The sequence below is a fragment of the Symphodus melops genome, assembly GCF_947650265.1.
Source record: "Symphodus melops genome assembly, chromosome: 1".
NCBI classification, from domain to species: domain Eukaryota; kingdom Metazoa; phylum Chordata; class Actinopteri; order Labriformes; family Labridae; genus Symphodus; species Symphodus melops.
Genome location: NC_136691.1, coordinates 18,616,296 through 18,641,525, shown reverse-complemented (window position 1 = coordinate 18,641,525; position 25,230 = coordinate 18,616,296). Strand labels below are relative to the sequence as shown.

General features: G+C 41.1%; 1 long non-coding RNA gene across 1 annotated transcript in view; it reads right to left on the bottom strand.

Moving 5' to 3' along the window:
* Window positions 1-20,326, bottom strand: part of LOC306830190 — a 332,171-nt gene extending 311,845 nt beyond the window's left edge. Inside the window, exons 1-2 of the long non-coding RNA XR_013779936.1 lie at window positions 19,957-20,326; window positions 19,761-19,914 (exon numbers count right to left, since the gene is read on the bottom strand). This is a non-coding gene — a long non-coding RNA (uncharacterized lncRNA). The remainder of the gene's footprint in view (window positions 1-19,760; window positions 19,915-19,956) is intronic.
* Window positions 20,327-25,230: the final 4,904 nt, after the last annotated feature.

Genomic DNA, 25,230 nt, shown 5'->3' with positions numbered 1-25,230 from the left:
TGCTATTAACATGTTTACCGCCCTACTGTAATTTACTTTTTGTTATGAAAGTATTTCTTTCAGATCTATTATATAAGCCAAAATAAGTTCCTGCTATCGTACTTGTCCTTGCTTTTGGAAACATCACATACTCAAGATGTGTTCATTAGTGTCAAGCTCCACAACTCTCCCTCTTCTACTGAAATCTCTCTGATCTCTGCTTTGCTTATTATTCCTGCCTGAAGAAGATCAAATGCATGGAATTCATGCAAATCACGCCATGATGTGACACATTGTGAAGTGGGTATCTATAATGCAAACGGTTGTCAAGTTTATGAGCGTTCGGATCCTCGACACAACTTATTCAGTCCAATGTTGAGGTGAGGAGAAACAGAATTTTACTGTATGGATGCTGACTGGCAGACAAGGTCAGAGAAAAGACAGAAGACTCAAGCAATGAGATGATCAGGTACACATTGTATCTAGTCTGACGCAATGAGCAGGTACCAAGAGGAACTACTTCAACAATTCTGTTTGTTGTCATACCAGCTGTCTTATGGTGTCATTTCATCTGTTTGTTTTTTTTCTTCTAAATTATAGACTTACACTTCCATTAAAATGCAACCACAAAGGGAATAAACAAAGTAAACCTTCAGTGAATTTTGTCCTTAAAACAAACAAACTCTATTCTCTGTATCTGCTGGGTGATTGTTGGCAAACTGTGAACAAAGGGCAGTAACCTCTCCTTAGTCTGCCTTTTCACTGTAGCACAATTAATCTACTAAAACATAAATTGAACTTAATTTAACCAAGTGTTTTTGGTACCACATCCGGAAGAAAATAAACTTAAGTTTTATTAGTTTGTTCATAATCAATCTCACATTACAGCTGTGAACTCAATAAATGAAACAGATATGAGTAAGGAATATGGTTATGACAGTGCTGGTGCAGTTATGATTATAACAATAAAATGTTATATTTGGATTCCATAACTCAACTCATATGGTGAAATTATATTTTAAGAAATGATTGAAATGATGAATGATTCAACCTGCAAACAAAAAAAGGAAAAAAAAACGTATGGTGATTAACAAACCGTATGATTACATTTCGAAAGTAGACACTACCAATCTTGATTTAAACCTCAGACCAGACATCCTTGCCTTTGCCATCTTCTCAAACTTTCCCTCAGTGGTCTTGCAGTAGCGCCAGAAGCTGGTGAAAAGTCGGGTCCGTACCTTAAAGGTGTTGAGGTTCAACGATGGCTGCGGATTGGTTTGGGCTGTCTCTCTGTGGCTCCTGGTTCCTTTGTGCTCTTTGTTTTCTTCTTTTGCATCGTTTTTTGAACTGAAAGGGTAAGCCTTTGTTTTTGTTTTTTTGTTTTTTACCTTTTGTTACAATAAACCCTTTTTGTGATCTGCAATTGGGTCCACACCTTGTTTTTTGTCAGAGCCATGACAGAGTCTCTATTCATCCCTGTTCTGTCTACTTGTGATATCTGAGAGAAAACTAAGAAATCAAAAGATTTGAAACCATCTGATTAAAAGTGGTATAGACAGCATAGTTTAAAACCTGAGGTGATATAACAAACAGGAAGATGGAGCTGAAAGGACATTTCCCTGAGAGCATTTCACAACATTTTCCATTTTTAATCATTTCATGACAAGATAAAGTCTAAAACAGATGACTCAGGATTATGTGTTTCAGGAATCCGATTAACACTGACAACAGGTTTACTGTAATAGTAACGTCTAGCATGCATCTCCCTGAATAACGCTATAAGGATGAAGAAACGCCTGGTTTATTTCAGCAGCATAGAAACTACCCTAAACATCGGACACAGCATTCCCAGTCACTTCCTCACCAAACATGAACATATCTATGCTAATCTCAAACCTCCCAGGATATGTAACACATTAACACACACAGACAAAAGGTCACAAGTATTTGGAGGTTTTCATTCATAATCCATCATTAAAACCAAATCATTCTCCTCGGAGGACAAATTCTGATTCCACAGCAACATCTGAATTATGAGCTGAGTACAATAACTGAACCACAAATCAGATCCAATAAGATACGATGATTATTTCTGCCTCAGCATAAAGAACAGATACACAGTATACAGGATATTTTGGGCGGCAGTAGCTCAGTCTGTAGGGACTTGGGTTGGGAACCGGAGGGTCACTCATTCAAGTCCCGGCACGGACCAAGTCCGGAAATTGGTTTGGTAACTGGAGAGGTGCCAGGTGCAGCCCACTTCCTGAGCACTGCAGAGGTGCCCCTGAGCAAGGCACCGAACCCCAAAACTGCTCTGGATTGCTCGCTGTGGGCAGCCCCTTCACTCTGAGACCTCTCCATTAATGCATATCGAGGCCTATGTGTGTGTTCATGTTCATTAGACAGAGTGTATACTGAATTTCCCCTCGTGGGATTAATAAATTATTATTATAATTAGGACCACACGTTTTCCTTGGTTTTTCTCAGGGATGCCACTCGCAGCTTTGCCTGTGTAAATCTGTAGATTCCATAGCATAGTTTTTGCATCACAGGCTGCCCAGATTTTTATGCCGTACTTCCCTGGCTTACTGGGTATGTATTGTCGGAAGGGGCATTTTCCTCGGAAACGGACAAGACGTTCATCCACTGTCACCTCTGGCCCTGGGTTGAACATCAGTGGAAGGAGCTGCACCCACCACCGGTGACCTCCTCATCAGACTCATCAGATGTGTCTGTGTCTTCTGGATGATACTCCACATTGTCTTCCTCCTCAGAAATCTGTTCATCCGTATCACTATGCTGCTCTGTGTCCTCTCCCTCATTTTCAACAAAAATATTATCCAGAACTTCTCTCACTATAAATCTTTTTTTCATTTTTGCATGCTGTGGAGATGTGCACTCTGCAAGTCACCAACTCTATACTGAATTGACCTCACATGTCTGGAAATGCCTGTCATTGTTTGTTTTGTTTTTGTACTGGGTAACAAGGTAAAATGAGAATCCCCTAAAGCTCACATGATTGGGAGAGGAGCTGGCTGTCAGTGTGTTCAGTTTTGGCTCTAATTATTGCTTTATAATCATATTTTTATAACTGACCCTAACAACACAAAGGTCATAATTTCAACCAGAGCATTTTATAATTTAGTGAAAAAAAAAAAAATCTTTTATTTTGTTGAAATAGAGGTTCCTGACAAAGTCAAAAAGCCTTGCTGCAAAAAAATAAAATTATGTGGTTCTTTTATGCATTTAAAAACTAAAACGGGTCGGTGCCGACCCTAACACAAGACAAAGGTTAATTAAGGAAGTTGTTGAACATGAATTATGATCATTATAACATATTAACTTTATTAATGATTTCCTACCTTACGATCAACAATCAGTAATTATGAGGATATTTTGGGCAAGCTCTTAACAGGGTCCTTTAAGGGTGCACTCATACTAGGCAAAGATGTCCCGTTCTGTGCGTAAGCATAATTGTCTCCCCTCCTCATTTGTAAATGATATGGTTTACCTAGTGTGAGAGCACCCTAGATCTCAAGCTAGACTCCTCCCCTCTACCGCCCCCCGGTGGTGAAACAAATAACAAACTCCATTCAATCTGCAGAGTCGCTTTGAATCTTTAAAGAGATAAAGACCCAGCTCTTTATGAACTCCTTTACGCACTCAATGTTATTGATGATGATGATTACGGATAGATTTCCAAGGAACTAATCACAGGTTTCACTTGCTCATCAAGAGCTTCTGACTGCACCTGTGATGTTCTCCCTAATCCTCCCTCACCTCCCTCAGTTTATTGACTGCCACCTATCTGATCTCAGTTGTAGTCTCTGTTACTTGTTTGCTGGTTAACTGGAGTTTGATTGAGACTTGATATCAGTTGTTCTTATAGACAGTTTTTCTCATGTTACATGTTAGTTTGATGCGGGGGCGGACAGTTACACCTTCAGCATGGAAAAGAAAAGAAAGAAATCCAATTGAAATGCATGTAATGAGTTGTCCAACCTTCATGCTGCCTGTTCTTGTTTGGCTTTTCACTAGACACTGATAAGCCAACGTTCAGGTAAGAGTTGTTTCCAGAGCTGGAGGGTACTTTCACACAGCAGCGTTTCTCCTGACATCACGCCCAGGGTAAATCACAGCTTCAAGGTAGAGGAAAGAGGGTTTGCTTTATTCATTAACTTTAGTTGAATTTTAGAATGAGTTATATTCATCATTTGTGAAAAAAAATATATATTTATGAAAAGTTATTTTAAGGACACAGAGCAGATACACACCCACATAAGCATATATGCAAACTGTGAAGAAAATAGGGTTCAACTTGGCTCTACTCAGCTGAACATGTTGATCACACATATGCACCAGTAGGTGGCACTCTTGTGTCACCAGAGCAGAGATGGGTTTCTGCACTTTGGTATTGTTCACTGAACGCTCTGCTCTTTACAGTTTGTAACTCAGAAAAAAAACTTAAAGCACATCCATTCCTTCATTCTTTGTGCTGCTTTACACATCAAAGTCACTTGATTTAAAAGCTCAGAAGGTCATCGAAAGGTTATTCCTCCTATCATCTGCTGTTGTCTGTCAGACAGGGAAGCACATGAACAGATCACAAAGGGATCTCTACCAAAAAACTGAGTGGCTAATTTTTTTTCCTGTCAACTTGGACGGCGTAAACAGGTGCAAAAAGAGGGAAGAAGGAATCTGTAATGTGTCTGTGTGAAGGATAGAAAGTGGGATTCTAATCGCAGATTAGCACCTAGTTTACTTTGGGAAGGGTGTTTATTTACACAAATCTGGAGTTGAGATCCAAGATCAGAGGAGTATAGTTTAAAATTCTGTTTAAGGGTGTACTTCTCCTTTTGAGGCACCCCAGGATCACACACTCAAATGTGTCTTCAAACATGCCATGAGGACACATTAATGAGATCACACAAGTGTCAGTGATAAAAAAAGCCCACTGAGTACACAAGTGACAGAGACCTAACAGGCTGAGTGCCTGTGAGTAACCTCGTTAAAAGTGCATCAAAGGAGGGAGGCAGGAGCTGGGCTGACAGAAAGAGGCTGCTCCTGCATCAAAGACAAACAATAAAGAAACTGATCATGTTTATTATTTATGTCTGCTTTGCCAAAGTGGAGATGTACAGTGAGAAATCATACTGCTTTTATGTTCAGGCCTGCGTGTCAGAGACGAAATAAACTCACAAGAAAGTGAACTCAAAATGTTTTGTATGCAGAGCGCATGTGGTTGTGAGGCTTTATTACAGTAACTCATGCTGACAGTCAAAGGCGCATCACTCACTATCTGCGCTGACCTATGCATCTGTGCCCACACACACAAAAACACACAAGCTGTTACCGTGTGAAGTTCTCCTGTGCAGCGATGGCTGCTGCCTCGATGTGTTTGAAAGTGTTGTCTGACGCCATGACCCTAAAATCCAAGCGAGTCGTTGCCGTTGACAAATGGGATTAGACGTAGCACGTTTTAACAGAGAACCCGCTGTGTTGGAGGATTGACTGCCTCTGTATCTGCATTGTACTGTATCAATCCAGGTCAGCGCTAAGACAGCAGCTGTGTGTCATTATTATTCCCCTGTCATATCTCATCAACCCTGCAGCATCACACTGCTCTGTCCGTGTTCTACACATGCTGTTTGTTGTTTTATTTTTTTATTACACCTGCAGCTCCAAGGTGTGTGGCAGGGTAGGGCTGATCCATCACGTCTAATGTGGTGAAATGGCTGCTGGCCTATTAGGGGCATCCTCGAACTTAAAAACACACAAACACAGACACAAACACAAACGTACTAGTCCACCACGTACGACCTGTCCGATAGCGGCAATCAGGAAAGATTTACAGGATCATCATGGATACACTGCAGGTGTTGGCATAAGTAGCCCAAATAAACTTGCTCTCGCTGCAGGGCTGTCTGGTGCCTCTACATGCATGAATCTAAAGCTTAGACTTTCCTGTTGAATACTTCGATAACTATATCATCAACCAGTAATGGAAACTGCAGCACATTAGAAGCATTAAGAACTGACTGAATGCAGTAGGAGAATGGCTCAATTAAAATCTAATTAAAAACACCAAACAGCAGGACTCAGTGGGGAGGTTGACCAAAATGTAATTAAAGATAGAGTCAGTAGCTTTTTCCAAAAAAAGAAAACAAAGGAGACTTTCATACAAAAGTAATGCTGCTCTATCATCTCTGGTGGTGCACCTAAGAGACCATGTCCGACTGTATGCCCTGATTTGAATATTTTGTTTTGATTTGGTTTGATTTTGGCTTGCATGAATATTTACATCCATACGCCACATCATGAAAAAAAATAATCAAACATGCTCGGTGTTGTTCAACATAGCTTAATAAATAGCCAGGATAATAAGAAATTAATGATTTCTTTAATTGAAATCTACACAAAATTATCTTTATTGCCAAATATAGTTTTTGACTTGTTACACAATTCATGATGTTCCACACAGATGATATTATGAATAAATATACACATATAATGTAGGTTTTCTGAAAATGATAATTGAGATGTTTTCTTGAAAGAAATCTGTTCTTTCTAGTATAAAATAATGATTCTTCAGTGTTGAATGAAAGTTCAGTGGGATGCTGCCTTCACAGGAAAATGATAAATGTTAAATGAGCGTGTGGTTATAAAGTGCCCCTGTAGCCGTAGCCCGCTCTCAGATTAATTGACTTCTTTACCTGAAAAGACACAAATAGTCACATTTTATCTGTGTGACATGTCATAAGAGAAAACTACAGATGTGTCATTCACAGGTTTAAATTTAAATCAGGTGTTAATATGGGACAGATGTCAGTAAATGGGATCTAGAGTGTGTTGATAAATCAGTGTCATCAGAAATGATAGTCTATTTGTAAGTGTGTGTGTGTGTGTGTGGGGGGGGGGGGGGGGGGGGGGCTCATTAGATTTAAAGAGACACATACCAAATTGTGCTTACTGTCTTCTTTACAGGACTCTCAGCCAATCATCTTTAACCACAGTGGAAGCAGCTTGATTGCTCCAGATCAGCCTAAATGTGTCTTAAAGAAGCTGAACCTAAATCTAGACTTCAAACCCACCCCCTCAGAAACTCAAAGCTGTCAACAGTCTGCCCCCTTGTGGCTGTTGTAAATTGCCTGCAGCTGAAGTAAAAATAAAGGAGGTATTTCTCCTTGCACCTGCAGTAAAATGTTACAATAAGAGTGCACTGCTGTGTCCTGAGGCACAAAACACTAAGACACAGTGCTGTAAAAGACTGCAGCTGTTGATCTGACCCTCAACACTTGGAGTGAACCTTTGACCCTGCAATATCCACAGAACAACGTGGAGAAAAAATAGTATAGGTGGGCCTGAGATTCAGCTGGAAAGCAGAGAAAAAGGAAGCCGAACAGGCTGATGTCATCATTGACAAACTGCTTTAGGGCAAACCTTCATCGCTTCTTCTCCTTTACCTCTCCGTGCTGACCCTAAACTAATCCTATTCGCCAAATTAAAATCTGAAAGTCCTACACAATGTTGAAAACTGCTGTCCAGCACCTAACAAGCGGGGAGGTGGTGACATGATGAATTGACAGAAGCGATCGTGTTCCTGCAGCTCAGAGTGGACTGTAATCAAGATGAATGTTTGTTTGTGATTGCTTGTGACTGTTGAAAGCTCAGACTTGTAGCTGGACTTTTGACAGTGGGAAAAACGGTGGTGGACAGAGCGACATAGACAAGGAGAGGGAGGGAGAGAATCAATGGGTCATCTATTACATCCAGTGCTTAATGAAAAGGCTCTGCTGCAGATGAGCACAGTGCTGCCAAAAGGAAGTCTTCAGAGGCTCTCTCTGCCTTGAGCCTGATGTCATGATCAGTTTAATACTCAGGCTGCTCGTCCTCCACTATTGACCCGCTGCTTAATGGCTTTTCTTGCACCGCCATCATTCAAATAGCACTTCATTGTTGTTTCTTTCTACTGATTCTTTCTGACACCACTTATCCATTACAACACTAAATTGTTATCTGTCCGTCCGTCTGATGTCTGATGTGGAATATACAAGCACCAAATTCCAACAATCTGCTTTAAGATCATTTAACTTTTTATCTCTTGAGGCACTCCATGGCTAACTTTGGTGTGCATAGAGGACTCATCATGAACTGCACAAAAGATCTGTCTGATAAATAGGATCTAAACCAACTTAAAGCAGTCCCTGTAACTCCAAGCAATTGTTCTAGTCTCTGTAACAGGATCTGATCGTCAATCGTGTCAAAAGCAGCACTAAGATCTAACAGGAGGAGCACGGATAGAAGTCCCCTATTTGAGGCTAACAGAAGATCATTTGTTACTCTAACTAGTGCAGTCTCAGTGCTATGATAAACTCTAAATCCTGACTGAAACTCCTCAAACAAGCTGTTGTTGTGGCGAAAGTCACACAACTGATTAGCTACCACTTTCTCTAAGATCTTGGAGATAAAAGGAAGGTTAGATATAGGTCTAATGTTAGCTAGAGTTCCTGAATCAAGAGTAGGCTTTTAAAGGAGCGGTTTGTTCATGGCTACTTGAAATGACTGGGGTACATAACCTGCCACTAAAGATATATTGATCATATCTATGGAGCTTGGTTAGGATTGGATCTAAAAGACAGTTTATGGTTTAGATGCAGAAATAATCAAGTTTAGTTCTGAAAGGTTAATTGGAGAGAAACAGTCGAGGCTAGTATCAGAATTTGGAACTGCTTCTGCTGTATCCGAATTATAGGAGGAATCTGCACAGGGTAAAGGTAGTAGGTTGCTAATTTTGTCTCTAAAGTTTAGAATTTTATCATTAAAAAAGCTCATGAAATCATTACTGTTAAGGGCTAAAGGAATAGATGGTTCAAATGAGCTATGACTCTCTGTCAGCCTGGCTACAGTGCTGAGGAGGTATCTAGGATTGTTTTTATTTTCATGAATAAGAGACGAGTAATAGGCAGTGCAGGCCTGCCGTAGATCTATTGTGACTATCTTGCCAAATTAAATGAGATTCTTTCGTTTCGGTGGAGCGCCACATTCTTTCAAATTTACATGACATTAGTTTTAGAGTACGGGTTTCTGAATTGTACCAAGCAGCTAGTCTCTGTCGTTTGATTGCCTTCTGCTTTTGGGGGGGGGGGGGGGGGGGGGGCGATTGAATCCATAGTAATTCTCTTACACCCTGGGTGAAGCCAATAGAGTCTAATAGTGACATGAAAGCTGTGCTAAGACTGTCATTAGCAACATCCACATGGATATTGAAATCGCCTACTACAATTATTCTATTACTGCTAAGGACTATGTTTGATAGAAATTCAGCAAATTCAGAATATGGGCCAGGAGGGCGATAAACTACAACAGCTAGAATTGGCTGAAAGCTTCTCGAGACTGGATGTGAAAGACTGACTGCAAGACTTTCAAAAGAGGTATAATTCAGATTTGGTCGAGTGTTAATTACACAACGAAAAGCTGAAAGTCGGGCATAGTTATGGCTTCAGAAAGAAGTTATTCGATTTGATGACATCATACTCTCTGCTGCTGAAATTTAGAATGTATTACTAATTTGAATGTTCAGGATTATTCATATGTAATAATAACATCAGCTCAGGCAGCTCAGACCAGTCTCAGACTTTTACACAATTCAACAGACAACAAACTACACAGAGAGTTCACACAGATGAACACAGCCTTTAACTATTATAGTTTACAACTTACAGAACAGTGAGGATGTGTGAATGATTACCTTTGAACCTAAAACTCTATCCTATTAGTGAGGAGGTTTAAGAATTCCTCTAATTGTGTGGCTAATAACACCACTCTCCTTTACTCAGTCTCAGGAGGAGTTGGTCTGTGACCCCTAACTGCAGCCGGGTGGCTCAGTGGTGGATCTTATGGGTGTACTGAAATGCACCTGCGTCTGAGCATAATGTGACCTGATGGACTAAATAAACACAAAACAAATCATTAGAATCAGACTGAGGCAGGTCTGATCCACTGTATGTCATGAAATAAACTTTGAAGGTCTAACTTTTCAAAAGGAAGATGAAGATGAAGAGGTTGGTCGATAGATAGATAGATAGATAGATAGATAGATAGATAGATAGATAGATAGATAGATAGATAGATAGATAGATAGATAGATAGATAGATAGATAGATAGATAGATAGATAGATAGATAGATAGATAGATAGATAGATAGATAGATAGATAGATAGATAGCAGATCTTGATCCAAGGACATTCAAGATGTAGTTTCAGTGTACCAGTGTCCACCTTTGAACATCAAATCGTTATCACTTCAGCATATGCTCTATAGTTTGAGAACACATATGTTCATACCTTCAGCATGAACCCACAAATCAGTTTTCTGGCAGTGTTTTCATCTCAGATGTGATCTCTGTGGAGCAGCAGAGAGCAGCGACGCTGCAGTGCATCCTTGTTAAAAATGCTCTCTGCGGTTTATGTGTCCGCTGGAACTGTGAACTGTGGCCCAGGGATTTATAACACCTCATTACAGAGCCATCATAAAAGTCTCATGTTTATAAATGTTAATGCTCCTGATTTATATTTAAATGTCATTTGTATGTCGTTGAAAGGTGTGTTAATGAGGGAGTGCAAGGGTAGGGGTGGGGAGGGCGTACAGACTGCTGTACAGACTGATGTACAGACGGACAGACAGAAGATGTCAGATGACGTGAACATTGCAAGGGAATGAAAAATGAATTCCCTGTGATAACTTGTATAGCTTCATCTTTTTTGTTCTTCGCTTCATGTTTGGTAATTTGTCATGAAAGCTGCTCGTCCCATGTGGCAGATCTACAATCACTTAATTATGGGTATCAGTGCTATAGCTGCAGTCAGAACTGACACTTTCCTTTGTGTCAGTTTGCTGCTGCTGAATCGTTAGGATGGTGATTAATAATTTGACGTACATATCTGTTCTTGTGAACATATCTCACTTCAGATGGCATCTCGCACATACACCGACACTATCAATGTGCAGGGGAGCGGGAGAGTCTCTCCTCTGCTCCTCTCCTCAGGAGGTGACACACTTCCACATCAAAGCTGAAATGTAGCTTATTAGTGTGGCGGAGTGAGACCGGTGGTATGGTTCAAACACTCATGCTCACTTTCAATTACACGTTTGGAGACAGAATTATATTTAGATCAGGGAGAAATGTGATCATCAAAGCACACAAAGCAGTGCACACTAACCCTCCTCTCGCTCACTGCCTTGGAGGATGAGAACTAGAACTCCTGATTTGAGCCAAAAGATCAAATTTCATCTTTGCACACACAAATGAAATTCTCATCCACTTACGATGAGTAAATCTGTTATTTTTGCTCCACAGGAACAAGTGTCTGTCTTTAATGAGGAGAGGTTTGATAGTTTCCATTACAAGCTGAGGGTTGCTCAAAGTTCAGAGCAGATGGACTTGCTCGCCATCAAACACAGAGGAAACTTATCTATGACTAACACAAGTTGGTATCCTGAGGCAAAACTGTTTATAAGTCCCAGATCTCAGGTAACGGCTGTCCTTTTCACAGTTTCAACAAAGAGTTCACCTTCTGGGTCGCCTGCTTTTGACTTCCCTGAAAACCTGGCTTGAAGGCCGGAGATGCATTCTTAAATTTGGCTTTGAATTACAGCCCTGATGCATCAAACACATCTCACTCTTAGCATCACCTTCATAAATCTAACTTTGGTAACAGTGCATGGGTCTGGGTGGACTGAGGTGAAACAAACAAGCAGGAACCGCCACCGCCAGTCAGTCAAGCCAGACACTGTCTCTTTTTAAAGTTTCACTAATAAACAATTGAGATAAACCAGTATAGTTGTTGTGTATAGTAAAGAAGCTGATCCTCCACTTTTTTGAAATCACTCGGCCTCCTTCATTATTTTAATATTATGGTTCTATTTTTTATCTGGCTGTCATCCAGCTGTTTCAGCAGCTGCAAACAGCCTTTTTCAGCAAAGATCGCTGAAAAACAAACACTGCATGGGACCTGTCAAGCGCCAAACAGCAGAATGACGAAGTAAGCGACAAGATGGTAAACATCATCCCTTTACACATTGCAATGCAGAAACCGTTATGTAACAAAGCTCTGCTGTTATTAAGCCTTTTTATTTACACGTTTCATCTGCAGCAGGATGATGTTGCCATACAGTGCAGCTTTGAGGATGTTCCAGAGGCACAGCATGTAAATGAACGGTGGCAGCCTCGCACGCATACATCAAGTTGGCACACAGCGCATGTCCGTCCTATCAGTTCAGATATTAAACATCACCAGCATCTCCCACTTTCTCCGCTTCCGTTAGGCCCATGTTACTCTCTCCGCAAGGTGTAACCAGGACAAAAGTTACCAGAATATAACTGGTTATCTGTAAGTGCATAAACACTGCGTGGAACCTGTTCAGCACCAAACAGAAAAGAAAAAATGAGCGACATGAGCCTTTACACAATGCGCTTAGTCCCTCTCCACAAGTGTAATATCAGTGTCCCCTTGTGTGATGTCACGTTGAGTCATGGTCCACGTGTACACTTGCACATGCATACACAGTGCCGTTCAGGCCTGCTGGCTCAGATGTTCGGACATTGCCACTGTCTCGCCCTTAATTTGAGTTTGTGACTCTGGTGGAGGATTAGAGCAAAAACAACAATGCCAAACAATTCCACCGCTCTGAGTTACAAGTTGATGACGAAGCCCAAAACAGGCTCTTTTAACTGGCCTCGTGTATAAGGCTATAGAAAACATCTGGCTTCTAGTTGTGTTACTTGGCTCACTGGAACATATTTGTATTGTATCCACAGTGGAAACTTTCCCCCTGTGAGATGCCGTTACGTCCCCCCCCCTTTCTTCTTTATGTGTGCACCTCACTGCCTTGTCTGTCCTGAGTTGAATGAATGAAATAAACAGTGATAACCTTCCTCCAGAGTCTTGTGTTTATTCTTGATAAATTTTTAACTACATATAACAAACAAGGTGATTCAAATGTCAATTGAAAGCTAGGTTTAATAATACACCCCTTTACAATATAACCTGGGGAAAAAAAGTCTAAATGTGGTAAAGCAAGAAAGATTTTTTTTATAAACAGTAACCTGTCAGTTGGAGGTATATCATTTGTTCCTCGTCACATCTTTGAAATGGAAAAAAAAGTGTACTTTCAAAAAGTTATGATGGGTCAGTTCTTGTTCAATCTGGCACTGTTGTCCACCCTACTACCTTCTGTCGGTCCATCTACGTCATTCATTCAACCGTTTATGTTTGAGTAACTTTAAGTGAAAAGGGAGGCTCAAAGGTATTCTAATAGACTGTACTATCTGCTTGTTACAATTGAAAATGATGTTCCTGATCCCTCAAGCCTGAACTGATTAGCAGCTGCATATTTGAGTCATATTTCTCCATTATCCTTGTCAGTAGAAGCAGCAAATTTCAAAGTAATTCACTCCATTGTTAATATAAGAAACACATCAAGATACTTTAACTTGCTTTGACATTTGGTTTCGGCCACGGTGGTTGCCACTTGGATGAACCTGCCAAGACTTTCACTCAGAGTTATTTTGGAGTGATTTTCTTCTCTCCGTGTCTGGCATTGAAATCGAATAATCCCCCTCAGCGAAGGCATCGTTGCATTCCCATACTGCTTTCCAACTGCCCATCAAATGTAGAGTGAGATGGGACAGAAACACCTAGAGTTTAACCCCTTTACCTCTGGAGCACTTCCCACAAATGCAAATAAGCCCCAAAAGTACGTTTTATCAAGTGGTGTCGGTTTGAATATGCGTATGTTTCAGATCAAAAAAGGAATGTTTCTGCTTTCCCACATGAATTTAATTTAAAATCAAGGCAGCCTTTATGTGCTAAAACAGAAAGATCTGGACCCACTCCAGATGAGGTGTTGATAATGTGAGAACTGTGTGTTAGAAGGGAAACTTTCTCTGGTTGTTGCTGTTTGCTGAACTTTCGGCATTTTTTTGTATTCCCAAGGTGACCTGGCCTTTTTGTTTATTCCCCAGACAAAGCGGCCCTGCTTGTAGCTGTTGTTTTTGCCCTACGAGGAGTCTGTGTTGGTGTCTCTGCATGTCCCAGCGATCAAGCCGCCCTGCCTGGTGGTCTTGTTGTGCAGCGTTTGTCGAGCTGCAGAACAACTCGGGAATGAATGGACTGTGAAGTCCTGATGTCAGCACAGACAACCACCTACAGTCTCCAGAGAGCTCTTTTTGTGATTGCCAGCGGCGTTTTTGTGTTCCCTCTGATCCAAAACATTTATCACCTGACAACAGTTTGCAACTTCACTCCATTTTCTGTGCTTAAGGAATAACGTGATACAAACAGGGGCTCAGATTAGGTTGGAAGACACATGCATGGCTTTTGTAGTATTGGATTATTTTGGAAAAGCTGATTTATTTTGTATGTGAATTGGTAAATGATGAATTAAAGATGAGGCTGGAGTTTTGCTATTGCTTGTGGGGGGGCTGGCACTGAATAACAAAAAGCTGGATCCCTTCATACTTCATACGCCAATCTCACCACATCCCACTGCATTTTATAGAAGTACAATTTATAGTTTATGTTTTCACTGTTAAGCAGCTAAACCTTTACAATCCAATGCCATTATAAAAACAATAACAGGGCAGATCTTTAACATGAAAAACAAAGCTCCCCAACACTGGTGTCCCTGCTGTCATGACAACCCTGGCTATTAGCACACCAATCTTGATTAAGAAGGGAGAATGAAACAGAAAAAAAAAAAAACCCTTCAAAAAATCTGGCTGAATAATCACGGATTAAAGGAAAGCAAAAACAAAAAGAGGTGATTCAGTGTTTCTTCTTATGTTTCTCAGCATCCCTGGATCTTCATGCAGAGCAGAAAAGAACAACCAGAGTCAGAGGAGGCGTGTGGGAGAATATTTCATGGATAATTGAGCTGGTGCGATGTTGGGCAGTGTCATCGTCTGGGGAAAGATGGCAAAGGGATCACGAGGAGAATAATCACAGAGACTTAACAAGCTCTCACTGGTTTTTCACATCGCTGTAATTAAAGCACGATGGTGGAACAGGCAGAAAAACACAAGAGTTTCTTGGAGCTGCAATTGTGAATATTATTTCTTCATAATAGGGGATATTCATTTTCAAACTCAAATGATGCTACTTAAATAAAAATCTAAAAAATGTGCCTGTCATGCTAAAAGTACAGTTTTTTTGTATATAACCATACCTAAATGTTATTTTTTTGTTTTTGTATTACAGCATCTTCAAAGCTTATTGATTGTAGATTAACACGGTCTGTAGCAAAAGACGTATTTGAACCACTAACTCCTGTCAAATAATCAACCAATTGATCAACATCTATCAATCAACCAATGAGTCAGTCATTCAGACAGTCAATCAGTCAGCCAATGAATCAGTCAGTCAGTCATTTAATCAATCGATCGGTCTGTGGGTCAGTCAATCAATCAGTCAGTCATTATTTTTGGCCCATAATATAAGTGTTATCTAAAGACCCTGAACAAAAAGGGAAGGTCCATACTTTTTTCAGAGAAATTATTTTTTCAGAGATCAAATATTAAATCAGATGCAAAAAAAAAAAAAACACTTTAATTTTATCGCCAAAAACCTCGAACAAACTCTGTGACGATCAAGTGCTATTACAGTTGACCACAAGGTGGTGATAGGGAGTCATCATTAGAGCTACATGACAGAGTTAGAAGATATAGTAGAAGTAGAAGTGGTACGCTAACTACATGTTGACCAGACTGTGGGTGGATCTCAAGTCCCTTATTTGCACCGAGTGTCCTCCGAGTTGTCACCTCCACTTGCGTCTTAGTCCCGCCCACCAGAGATGCACGGAGGAAACGAAGCCGAGGAGAGAGGACCGAGGAAATCAGCTTTAAGACACATGAGACGTTGTTTCCTCGACAGCGTCACATGACGCGACATCAGCTGATCACGTTCAGCTGTCAATCAGCCGAACAGCTGTTTATGTCCACACACACACACTGTATTATTTCTAATCAAACACACACACACACTGTATTATTTCTAATCAAACACACACACTGTATTATTTCTCATCAAATACACACACTGTATTATTTCTAATCAAACACACACTGTATTATTTCTAATCAAACACAGTTACAGTGTTTAGTCTCTTTACCTGACAACAAACACCTGAAGAACAACCTGCAGTCTACTCATAACCAAAAGGACAATTTCTACTGACTAAAAGATTTCATTTTGAATTGTCTATAATTATTTATTATTAAACAGTTTTGACTTAACCTAGCCTGTATTTAGACAACGAACTCTGTATTTTATAAACAGATATTTATGTGTCAGGATACTGAAAATGATTGATTAGAATCTAAATGATGAAACGTTCAGCAGATAAATAAGTGTGAATATAAAACGGACTCCCTCTTCATCAAACTGTCATCCTCATCATCATCAGACATTCAAACAGTCTGAGAGATGATGAACAGAACATGAAGGATGTATTGATTTGATAGAAGTTATAGAGCTTCATATTTGGTTGTTAATCTTCACGTCAGACTCTTTTTAATCCCAGCTCATCACAGAGCGACTCTTTACAAACTCACTGATGTTCATCATCTGTTTAAATGTCCGACGCTCCGTTTAGCGTCTTTTCTCCGGTATTAAACTCTGCTCATGTTGAGAAGTTTCACTGAAGTATGATCCTGTGCAGCGTCCAATCAATGAGTGATGTACGAGAAGGGGGCGTGTCTGTCAGTGAAAAGACTTCTGTGAAGTCAGCTCTCATGTCTCCTCGGTCATCGCTCCTCGGATCAGCCTCCTCTCTCCTCGATCCTCTCTCCTCCGTTCGCTATAAGAGCTTTGGGACGATCCTCAACATGGCGGCTTTGGAACTACTTCCGGTTCGGCCGAGGACTGAGGAGACTGCAAATAAGGGACTTGGGATCCACCCTGTACTGGTAATAAAAATTAAGTTTGTAACTGACAAAGGACTAAGTATTCTTTTAAAAAAGAACGAACAAAAACTCTTGTAAAACATTGTGGGTTGAGAAAGTCAGATACAGGAAGACATGGAACACAGGAAGAGAGATAAAGTAAATTCTCTTCTATTTTGTGCATAAAAACAAATATATCCACCTCACGTCAAAAAAAATCCCCCCTTGTTGATCTTTAGGTAAGCTTCAGAACCTTACAAACCCATCTCAGCTAGCATGTAATAAATACACATCCCAAATGTAGTCATTTAGCTACAACTCTAGACATCATGGCAACAGCTGAATACAAATCCACATTCCAAAACAGGATGTAGACACGAGCAGAGTCGTATTACTGCAAAACATTGTACCTTGTCAGTCGACATGTCTTTAGCATCTCCAAACTTCTTTTCTTGCTTTGCAACTTTAAACATGTGTTCACATAACAGATTTGTCATAGTCCATAGACTTCAAGAGATCAACACGATGTAAACCACATATTTATTGGGCCAGCTGTGGCTCAGTCGGCCCACTAAAGTCGGCTACATGTCCCATTTGCAAGACACTTTGGGATTAGCTACTTCTGATAGTCACTTTACGTAGCAAAGTCTAGAAGCACTTAAAACAGTCAGAAGACTAGAAGAGCATGATACAAACTCAAGTTTACCATTTACACCCCCCTTCACATAAGCAGTGGAAGTGGTGGACAGACGGATGTTCCTGGCAGAATACCTCACACCTGGTCAAAAAGACCCAACAGAGACTCCTTCCTAAGGAAGCTCAGCTCTAAAGACACAGCTGCTCCATTTCTATAAGACCACCTTCGAATGCAGCCTGATCATAGCATCACTGTGTGGTATGCTAGCTGCACGGTCACTGAAGTGATGGACTTGCACCAAATAGTTTTAGGCAGCCATTTGTTGTGGGGATAGCGAACGCACTCTTTTGCCTTTAGTAATGCACAAACTACATGATTACAAAAAATAGGAGGGAAGAATCAAGATTAAGTGTCCAACAGAGCAAAGCATAACCTCACAATTACGTGTTCTCACATTGTCTCTTGTTATTTCATGGGAAGGCAGATGCAAACGAGATGGAGACTGACACTGTACAGAAACTTGCAGTAAGTGAAAAACAAAAGCTGAAAGCACAACAAGTCTATATGAGAACATCTTTAGGAGAGGAGACACTGGAGGTTAGCTCTCAAGTGTCACTTTTAGTATTTGTCAACAGTAGTATACTTACAGCTTGCATTAGCCTCAAAGGCTAAAATGTTTACAGTGGCTCTGCAACATCACCATCTCCTTAAGCCCCAAGTAGATATTACATTGATAATCCTCCAGATTTGTTAAATTCTCAATTTCTAACATTTAGCACGAGGAAATGTTCTGTAAACCCCTTATGATCATTTTGGATCTATGGTAGTTCCCTAAAAATATTTAAGTGTTTGAGAAGTGGGGTGACTGATGTGAAATGGCTTAAAACCTCTGCAGTTTAAACCAAGCTCTGTAGAGACACTTTTCATGTACTTTCATGCTATTGTCTGTCTCTTCACAGAGTTTGGCACATGTAAAGAAACTTAAAGGCACAGTATTTAAATTCCACCTCCAGGGGGCTCTCAATCATAAAAACAACAAAGGATGAAGTCGAGGTCGAGTCATGGCGGGATACAGAAAGCTCCCCCTGTATCCAAGTATAATCGGCATGTTTTTATCACAGCAACAGAATGGCAGCCTTAAGAAGCAGTTCCCGCTGCCTTATGCAACAATTATCCATGGCAACAATTAACGGTTGTGTCCGTCGTGGCGACCCCGTCATGGTGGCTGCCATAAAAGAAACTACAGTATAATAGAAATGATTTATCTGGCTTTGATAACTGTTTGAAATATAAAATGTAATAGAAGTCCCAAAAATATATATAACATATTTTCAGTAAATTCACAGATATTTTAATTTATTAATTCTTCAACTTTCCCTTCACTTTTTCAACTTTCTAGAGAGGATGAGATGTCTCGGACAACCCTCTGGTAAAATAAATAACATTTGGTGTACATCAGTTAGATTGTAGAGTACAACATTAACTTTCCACTTCAGCTAGTCCTACTGTTTAGTCCACATCATCAAAACAATTCTTCGAAACAAAAGGATGAGATAGATTCAATACAATTTAATGAACTTTATTTGTCCCCGGGGGTAATTCAAAGGCACACAGAGCAGTAAATGACGGACAGTGCAGCTCTAAAACATACGATAAAGTGTCAACAAAAGAATAAAGTGTCAAGATGTCAGTACAAACTTAAAATACAAAGAAGGTATACGTGGACAGTAATCGGATTAATTAGGAAATGCTCTGTGCAAGTAGGCAGATTCTAAATAATACAGTGACAGTGGTGCATGGCAGATAATAGAACAACAACTTTATTAATCCCTGGGAAGGTTCCAGAAGCAGGTAGCAAAACAGGAAAAGCACTACATACAGTGATACAAACCATAAAATAAAAAGACAAGTTGTATATAGATATATACTGAACACAACAGCACTGAACTTTTTAAACTTGTGTGCATAGTATTTGCACCTTCTCTGTACAATCGTTACTTACCTTTAGTCAGAAACACATGTGCACTCTGTGCACTCTTTCCCTTTGGTAAAATGTTTTTGCAATATCTCAACCAACCTCATGCAAAGCTGTTGTACCTTGCTTGCACTATTTTTACCATCAAAGTGGCCTTGATATTTGCCAGTCATAAGCCAATACATGTCATATTATGAACTAGGTTCTCTTTGCTTGATAAGTTTCTCACCGTAAAACATTGAATCCATGTTGGTGTTCTGCTGGATGGAGTTAAAGATGGCCGCCAGCTCCTGGTCAGAAAGAAACTGGGACTGGAAGAGTGACATCATTGGCTCGGCCTCTGGAACCATCCGCAGCGCCATGACAGCTCTCATCGCTCACCACTTCAGCTGGTCCTTCTCAAAATGCTGCTTCACGGATTTCACCTTCACCTGTGGAGACACAGATTAAACTGTTTCATATCAATGATGCCAAAAAGAGCAGGTTTAGCCTGTACTCTTTTCTATGTATAGAGAGCCAACATGAACCCACCATGAGCCATCTCTTGGCATCATTTGGTAACGGCAAGAAAAAACTGCCTTTTAACAGGCAGAAAAAGTTGGGTGAAACCTTCCTCATGGTGGGCAGCCATTCACCTCGACTGCGTTGGACTTAAAAGTGGACAATTCCCTGAAGCGGGAATCTTTACTCTGTCTACTACAGAGCTAAAACATCCTACTATAGAGTCCACATCATTATTAACTTTAAACTAAGGGGAATACCTGATGCATCTAGGCTAATCTATCTAAACACAGCAAAAATACACATTACACAATAATAACATGAAAACGTGACAGAACATTCAAAAACCCAAACAATAAATAAACAATTAAAGAACACATGACAACAGAAACACAATGCATCCATGTCATAGGGGGAATCCTGCGTCCCTATAAACTATGTTCGAAGGCTGTCCTCAGGATCCCGGGTTTCTCCTCTGGGAATCATGAACTGCGAATAATCTTGGCAACTCCCTCTCAAGGAAGGGAGTGTCCAAAAGAATGCCTGAACATCCTTTGGGAGCGTTGGAGTGCCAGTGGTACTCATAGACTCCCCCCGTATCAGATGGAACATCTCATAGGACGTCTGCATTCCCACCTAAGGACAGATGGAGTGTCTGTCGGGAAACCCGGAATCCCGCTGAGAATGGAAGAGCGTACAGACGTCCCTACACTACATCCAGCTCTTTGGGAAACCAGGCTCGTTCAAGGCACAACACCCACCAATAAGAGGAAATGGGACACTCCACCCGACACAAAAGAGAAATCCAAGAGTACCACGGACACGCCAACGCTCCCAAAGAGGAAGTCAAAGCACAATCCTGACCTCAAAAGGAAGCTCTCAAGACTTCTTCACAGTCCTTTCATCCCAAAGAAGACGTTCACGCCGGACACGAGAGGAGCCCACAAGACCTGTAAGAGAAACCCAGACACCCAGGGAGAGACTGCTTCCAGGATTCCCAGGAAAAAGCAACACATCATCATAGTGATCAAGTAATAATCCTGCATTTTTCACAACACTTTCCTCAGAGACAGAGGAGATGATTGTTGGAATAATTTACCCAGCTATATCAGAACCAGCGCCAACTCGTTTATAAAAAAAAACTATGCATTTCCTGCGTGGCCAATTAAGTAATACTCCATCATAAACATTTTTTGTCAAATGCTTATGTTGTCCTCTTCCTTTTTTTTTTTTACTCTCTTGCTGCATTTTCTTTTACATTTTGAGTAGGTTTTCTAGTTAGCTATATTATATTGGACTAGTTTAATAACTCTTTTGTGTTACCACTCAATGAGCCCCTCTGGGTTTAATTTACTTCTCCAGCACATTTCTTTCAAAAAGACATCTTTTTTTTTTAGTATTAACTAAATCATATTGTCCTTTTTTTTCTTCATTTTTTGTTTTAAGTGCATGAAATAAATAAACAGCTCAATCCTTTGACCATTTTCAATTTTATGGTGTTTTTGTAACTTCTGTGTGGAGGACATTTCGATTTCGGATTATTCGATTTTGACTTTTGTTTTTGATTCTGCACTGCTGCTGCTGCTGTAACGCCCGAATTTCCCCATTGGGGATCAATAAAGTTATATCCTATCCTATCCTATCCTATTTAACGCCAGTCTTACCATCACAGCGCGGCTGGTCAGTGGCCCGTACGGCATCCACGTCAGCCTGAGTAGTCAGCAAAACCCTGCAACAACAGCTTCTGTTAATGATCTGTACTCAACATTAATTTGCACTGGTGGAGACCAGGCATCCTGAAGATACTCTCCTTGTGCTCCAGCAGTCCTCCAAAGCCATCCTCGGGATCCACTGTGCAAGCTCTGCAGAGATTAGGCACCTTGACAGACACCCCGTCAGATGGAGATGACAAGGTGCTGGTGACACAGGCCGACACCTTGGATCAGGAGATTCCCTACTCAGTCAGCTCACAACCGCTGATGTGAGAGGAAAAGAGGGGATGACAGTGTCCTGCAGGATAGGGGGAACAGAAAAGGGCCTCCAGGCTGCCGTAGAGCAAGCAAGAGGAGAGCCAGTCAAGCAAGTCACTGCCTAACATCGACCCAACTCGGCCAAGGCTCATCACAGCCGAGTAAAGGAGAACCATGGGACGTGACCTGAACATGCCTCTTGGAATAGATGCACCGTCCGTAGGCGTCCCCACAGATAGTGCATCCAAACTGAAGGATAAAAGTTGCTATATAATCCTTTTCCTATGTTTTTAATAGAAATCTGACTCCTTTAAATAATTACCTCAAATCTCTGCGCATTCTTTTGATGGGATGAGAGGAATGACTGGAGGCGTCTCTTTCAGGTTAACAGAGTTTATTAACCCGATGAATCAAGAGTAGAAGTTTCAGAGTCTCTGGGTTCAAACCACGCGTCCCTGACAACAGACAGATGCTGGATCAGTTCACGAAGTCTGAACCACGACTATCTTTCCCTGAACCCTTTTATACTTTAGACAGAGATTATCTAACAAAATTATGCATTTGAGAATGTGCGGTGTCCTTCCTCCAATTGGGCAGCTTTCCAGATTATGCGCCTCCTGATGTTTGGTTCCGCTTCTCTCATTGGTGCATCATACTCCAGAATCCTTTGTCCTATCTGTAGGGGAAGACACATCTTGCCTGGCCTGTTTCTTATCACAGGAAGATGTCTAGTCTAGTCATCATTTCCTTTTAAGCAACAAACCATTTGAGTGATTATCTATCAAGGCCCACTGAACCTATCAATGTGGATGAGTGATTAACTATTCAGGGCCTTAAACTAAACCTATGTTTGATTTGGTGGTGAGTGATTCAGTTTAAAGGGCCACATCAAACACATGTTGGAATGTGCACTCAATTCTGCAAGCCCTCTTCACAGAATACCTTTAACCTCTGAACTAAAATCTCAAACAATTAAATTCAAACACTTAGAGTTAAACATGATACAATATAAATGTGAACGAACATCATTCAAACTGTAAATATCAAACCTTTCCTTTGGACCCGGTGATGAAACTTTATTGCAGTAAGCACATTGAATATAAGCAAAAGGACACGCTCCTCCTCCCTCCTACTCCACACCATCATGGATGCCCTAGCTTCCTCTATCCTGCAGAACAACGCTAGCCTTCCCCTCCTGTCCTGGAGGAAGCTCACACCAACAGCTGTGATTGACCAAGCAAAGCACCTCCTCCCGAAGATGCTAGCAAGTGACATCAGCTCCTCGCCATGACCACCATGTGTCAGGGTTCCCGCACCCCGCAAAGCTGCAACAGTGAATCCTCCCTCTGGCTCCATCTGCATCGGACCCTGGGGGTTGGAAGCGTGTTGCAGGAGGTGCTGGACAGGAAGCTCTGCAACACAGGACAAAAGCAACACGTCATTGTTAGAGATCAAGTAAGAACAGCTGCAGTTGATTAAAGGTTCAGAGTAAAGTGAGTCACTTTATGAGCTGCTTCAATAAATATATACTCCTACACATGCAGACAAAACTAATAAATACAAATAAAAACAGTGAATGCAGACAACAAAGCGATACATATCCCAAGCAAACACAAAAAACACAACGAAAAGCAGAAAACACTGCCAACAGGGGACAATACTAAAGAATCATATACAAGGGAGATGGGAAGAAAAAAGTTCATAGTTTACACTTATGAGCTCTGTAAAATATAACCAAAGAAAAACACCACATAAACACAGACAACTTAAGCAAACACAGCCAACAATGGCATTCACTCCCTTTGTGTCACACCACACATTAATGCACAGGTGAGTGCAGGAGAGACCGGTTGGAAACGTTGCATCAAAATGGGAGATTCAAACAATGCAGTGAGTCCCACACAGACTATAACTGGGTGACTCCCACAGGTACGTTTATAGACACCCAAGTACATTAGCAAACCACATAGGAATTTTTATGTTCTATATTTGCAAAAAAAGATTCATATCCACTTGATGAAAACAATTATATAACTATTTCACCATAAACAGGCAACAAAAGATCATAATGAGTATGGAACATGATGAGGACAAAATATACTTAAGAGTGAATAGTGAGTGAAAACCGAGGGGGTGGAGAGACAACGTTGCAGCAGAAAAAGTGCACTTTTTAATTCACGTGTTCTGAGGTGGTATTATTCATCAAAGAAAGGCCAACCTGATGCTTATTGTTCTTCTAATTAAAACGTCTAAATTCTACTTTTTAAACTTCTGAAATCATAAATGTGCAGTTGGACCTTACCTGCAGTGGACTTCTTCCGGTGGTAATTTGGCGCCAAAACCAGGAAAGCGTAAAGACGCCATCCGGCAGTGAACTTTAGGTTAAGAAATTAACCCCGGTTCTCTGAAACATGAGTGAGGTATCTCACTATGGGACACGCTCCTCGCGCTGTCCCCCAGAAGCAATATTACATTACGCCAGTCTTGACTGGCAGACGGACGTGACGTCGGCTCTCCGGAGGAGGTACATCCTCCTCCTATAAAAGTCCGATGTAACGTCCCATCCTCAGTCTTTGCAAACACACCTCTTCCTCGCTCCAGGCAAGGAGGGTGGTCTGGTGAGATACCTCACTCATGTTTCAGAGAACCGGGGTTAATTTCTTAACCTAAAGTTCTCTGGGATATAGAGACTCCCGTATTGCCAAACAGGCATACCTCGAAGCCCGATAAAGGACATCTAAACAAGCATGTTCTGCCCACCCACACTCAAAACAGAATGAGACAAAGTGTGCGTAGTCACATCCAGCTTGTAGAATCTGGAGAAAGTATGAGGCGATGCCCAACTGGCAGCCGCACAAATCTCCTCAATAGTGACACCTCGAAAGAGTGCCCATGACGTGGCCATACCATGGGTAGAGTGAGCCCGCAGACCTGCCGGGGCCTGAATGCCCGTACTGTCATAAGCCATGGCAATTGCCCCCACGATCCAGTGCGACAGTCGCTGTTTCGTGAGAGGTTTACCCAAATGGGCTGTCGCCCACGACACAAACAACTGTTCAGATTTCCTGAATCCAGCTGTTTTCGCCCACATACGTGCGTAATGCGTGCACCGGGCAGAGCGTATTAAGCCGCTCCTGCTCCTGTGTTGTAAACGGAGGAGGATAAAAAGCAGGCAGCTCAATAGGGCGGTATGACAGCGCCGAGTTCAGTACCTTTGGCACAAAAGCA